The 5,000-nt window shown below is 42.9% G+C and overlaps 1 protein-coding gene across 1 annotated transcript in view; it reads left to right on the forward strand.

The window, feature by feature from the left end:
* LOC143298941 (uncharacterized) overlaps positions 1 to 5,000 on the forward strand; it is a 243,577-nt gene that overhangs the window by 160,435 nt on the left and 78,142 nt on the right. The window lies entirely within an intron of this gene.

The raw sequence follows: 5,000 nt of genomic DNA on the forward strand, positions 1-5,000 counted from the left end.
AAAAGTGTGTGTACGCGTACACATATCTGGCTTTGATTGCCATAGAATTGGACGGACGTATAGAAACTATAAAAGATGAGACCTTGATCTTATCGGTAAATTCTATTCTGCAAGTGCCCGCGCTTTCGGGATCGAACGTTTGCTGTAAGGCTTAAGCTTTTTTTTTTTTTTTTATCCCCCATTAGGGCTTGTACTTAAGACGATAGCTCAAAAGTGCGCCCTGAGATAGCTCAAATGCGTTCTTATGTCTCAAAAATAGCGAATGGCTGATCAAAGTGACAGCAATGGTAATTTTACAGTATACCGCGTACATTGTACTCTATGTGCGTATGCCAATATTCAGAGGGGACAAAATTGTTAACATTGCATGCTGCATTACCACCTACTCGCGCCAAACACTGCATGAGAATCACATGCGAAAAGAGCTTCTCACTCGACTGGCGCGCTTTTGGACATACAGTAATGTGTTTTGCATTTTTGTATTTTGTATTTCTTTTTATCACAACAGATTTCTCTGTGTGAAATTCGGGCTGCTCTCCCCAGAGAGAGCGCGTCCCTATACTACAACGCCACTCATTTTTTTTTTTTTGTGTGTATTTTTTCCTGCGTGCAGTTTTATTTGTTTTTCCTATCGAAGTGGATTTTTCTACAAAATTTTGCCAGGAACAACCCTTTTTTTGCCGTGGGTTCTTTTACGTGCGCTAAGTGCATGCTGCACACGGGACCTCGGTTTATCATCTCATCCGAATGACTAGGTCCATACCACCACTCAAGGTCCAGTGGAGGGGGAGAAAATATTGGCGACTGTACCGTGATTCGACCCAGTGCGCTCAGATTATCTCGCTTCCTAAGCGGACGCGTTACCTCCAGGCCATCACCCCACATCAAAAACCCATCATATCAATACGAACAAAGAAAACAAAGTACATACAAATCATATAATAAATATTTACGAATGTAACACCGACACACATCATATCAATACAAACATACACTAAAGTACATATAAATCGAGAGTCAGAGACAGTGACAGAGAGACAGAGCGACAGACAGACAGACAGACAGGGACAGACTAACAAACAGAAATAGTAATACTGCCGAATGTGGAGTGGGAGAAAATATTGGCGGCTGAGCCGTGATTCGAACCAGCGCGCTCAGATTCTCTCGCTTCCTAGGCGGACGCGTTACCTCTAGGCCATCACTCCACTGTGGTCAGGTTTTGGTCTGTTCTCTGGCGAGGTCGCGCTCTTTGGAAAATTCAAAGTTCACTCTTCCGGGGATCGCGCTTCCGGACGTTTCAGTTTCTCAAGGGGTCGTCACTGCGTTCGGGCAAATCCAAATACGCTACACCACATGCCTGACCAGCAGCACAACCCAACTCTCTTAGTCAGGCCTTGAGTGCATTCACTATATATGTTGAACCTGTCAGAGTGGTATTCTTCTACATAATTTTGCCACAGGACAGCAGTCTCGTTGCCAAGTGCGTGCTGAACACGGGGCCTCGGTTTATTGTCTCATCTGAATGACCAGTCGCTCAGTTTTGATTTTCCAGTCAAACCTGGGAGGAAAAGGGCGAGGCTGGGAATCGAACCCAGACCGTCACCGACTCTCTGGTCTGGCAGATGAGCGTCTTGAAACCATTCTGCCACCTTCCTCCTCCCCACCACGCCCCCCCCCCCACAACCCCCTACCCTCTCCAGCCCCCCCTTCCCATTCATCTGCATCACTCTTTCTCCTCACACAAGCACACTCAGGCTTGGCAATCCCACAGCCCCACGGGAAGTTAACTGTTAATGTCATACGGGCATGACTGCTCGTGGCAACTCGGTCAAGTCACTCCTGCCAAGAGGGAGGGGGTAGGAGTGGGTGGGGGAGTATCGCGCTGACGGGTGCATGGCAAGGGATTCAAAGTTACCCACTGCTGACCTTCTCCCCCCCCCCCCCCCCCACCCCCACAACCTCCAACTACCACCCCCTCTACGCTCCAGCCCCCATCACCCTCACTCCCCCTCCCCCTCCCCTTTCTCTCTTTCAAGAGTCCCCAACATCACCACAGCTGTGCCCCTCCGTCACCCCCACCCCTACCCCCCTCCGCAAGTAGCATGGATGGACAGAGAGGTTGGATCTTTTTTTTTTTTTCTTTTTTTTAAACCCATTCGATTAATCGTTGTCTGGCCGTTAGTGGTTGCAGCACTGCTGAGGAGTAAGAAAATCCTGGTTTGAATGTATCGCACACAGTGCAGTGTAAAGCAATGCAAATTCATGCAATACAGTGCAATACATCGCGCGGTACGATGCGACACAATACGATGCGATGACACGTGATGCGATAGGATGCGGTTGTTAAGCACGATACAACAATACAAGGCGATGCGATACGATACGATACGATACAACACGATATAACACCATGCATTGCAATGAAATGTTGTGCAGTTTATCCTCTCACCCGCACGACTAGAAGCTCAGTTCCATTTTCGAAACAAACTTGTGAGAGAGGGCGAGAGCGGGATTCAAACCCAGGCCCTCATGGTCTTAACAATTCTGCCACCTTCCTCACTGAAACAGCATAAAATATACTCTGCATGCTGACTGCAAACATATAAGCAACAATGTGAAACAAAAAAACGATACAGTGTGCAGATGTGTTATGAAGAACGATGCCAAGGCTAAGAAGCCTTTGTTGTTTTGTTTGGGTTTGGTTTTGTTATGTTTTGTTTTCTTTCATTTGGCTACCTTTTTTTTCTGGCATACGTATAATTATCTGGTGTAGCGATTATTCGTTAGGGCAATATTCATATTGTGTGGAATTTTGGACCAACCGTTAAAAAACCTCCAGAGCTAAAATTGAAAACAAACAAACAAACAAACAAACGAAAAAAAAAAAAAAAAAAAAAAAAAAAAAAACCGACAACAACAAAACAGCAACCACCAAACAAACCAAAAACAAAACAAAAGAAAGAAAAGGCCAGTCACAAATCAGAAACACATTTTGTGGACGTAAAACAAATAAGGAAAATAATGACAATAACAAGAACATGTTTTGTTGTTTTGGGGTGTTTGTTTGGTTTTGTTTTGTTTTTTGTTTGTTTGCTTTGGTTTTTTTTTTTTTTTTTAAATGACATGAATTAAGTCATATCTGGAGTTGATCTCAGTGCCTGTGATACAAACAGGTTTAATGTGTCCATTTCAATTACATATGTAATTGCAGGTTTTCCTTCATATATCAGCTGTGTTAGAATTGGGATTTGTTTGTTGGTTTGTTTGTTGTGGAGAAAAAACAACAACAACAACAACAACAACTGGAGAATGCTCTTGTTTGGCCGCGTATGATGATTATGGTGACCATGCGGGTAACCTTGTAATGGCAATCATTTTAGTTATATAGCAATGCTCTGTGATGTTATAGATCTAAATTTATGAGCTTTTTTTTTCGTGGGGGGGGAGGGGTGGGTGGGCATGGGGGGGGGGGGGGGCGAGGGGGGGCGTGGAGTCTGCCGTTTTTTTTGTTATGTGAATGAGTGTTGTTTTTTGCTTCTGTGGTTGCTGCTGTCTCTCTGTCTCTGTCTGGTTCTATCTCTGTCTCTGTCTGTCTCTGTCTGTCTGTCTGTCTCTCCCTCTCTCTGTTCTCTTTCATACGTATGTATAAAAAAGGAATGAAATTGTGGTAAAGAATATATGTATAAAAAAAAAGAAAAAAAAAAAGAAAAAAATATATATACAAGATAGCAAATAAATGTGGTACCTATCTGAGGGAATGACAGGGTGGAAAGGGGAAGGGGCAGTGGCTGACTTCCACACCATTGCAGTTCCGTTGAAGGATATACCATAGAAGCATGCGTGTGATGCGATGGAAGCAATGCAAGGAAATGCAGTGCAATCACAGGTTTCAAGTTTCTTCAAGTTTTGATTATCCTTTCACGCCTATTGAAGTATGGAGGATTCCTGCAAAAAATAATGTTTTCATGCTCAGAACAAACATTTCCAAATGCACAACAATGTCACATAAAAGTTGAGAAAACGCAAATGTCTTTTTAACTCCAAAATTGAAGCTAGGCACCATTTGCAAATCTAATCATCTTACATAGAGCTAAAATGGCTTTTTTTGCCTCCTTTGAGCATACTACAAAATACTGATTTTGGATACAAACATTTTTTTTTTTTTTAAGAACTGATAATAATTGGGACATTCCATTATAAAATGAAACTCATCTCCAATCACAGACAGGCTACAAAACGTACAAGGCCGTAACTCTCGTGATATGCCTTTGTGTTGTCTCTCTCTCTCTCTCTCTCTCTCTCTCTCTCTCTCTCTCTCTCTCTCTCTCTCTCTCTCTCTCTCTCTCTCTCTCTCTCTCTCTCTCTCTCACACACACACACACAATTTACCATCAATAGACAAAAATCTTGACTGGACGTGACACACACATCAGAAGACTAAATGGAGTGACACAGAATACTACCATACAAACCACCACAAAACAGCTGCACCGAAAAATGAAAAGTTTTCGTTGCTAAATGCAACGCAACGGAACTCGATCGGAATTCATTTCCGAAATAATGTATTAACGACCACAGTCTATCACCTAAAGGCATTATTCTTTGCTGCGTACCTTCTCAAAATGTTCTCATAGTGGTATATACAGGGAAATGGAATTGCCGACAGAGTACCTTAAACTTGTGTACACAAATATGGAATAATATAGAAAAGAAAATCCATCCACCAGTTTAACACTAATGTAGCAATTATGTGCAATCACGAAATCATCAATTAACTACATGGAGCAGTCCGCATACTGCATGAACTCAATATTGCAGGAAGTAAAAATGAAAACACACACACACACACACACACACACACACACACACACACACACACACACACACACAAACAAACAAACAAACACACACACACAAACACACACACACATACACACACGCACACACACACACACACACACACACACACACACACACACACACACACACACAATTTACCA

Source organism: Babylonia areolata, chromosome 24 (assembly GCF_041734735.1).
Source record: "Babylonia areolata isolate BAREFJ2019XMU chromosome 24, ASM4173473v1, whole genome shotgun sequence".
Classification (NCBI taxonomy): Eukaryota; Metazoa; Mollusca; class Gastropoda; order Neogastropoda; family Buccinidae; genus Babylonia; species Babylonia areolata.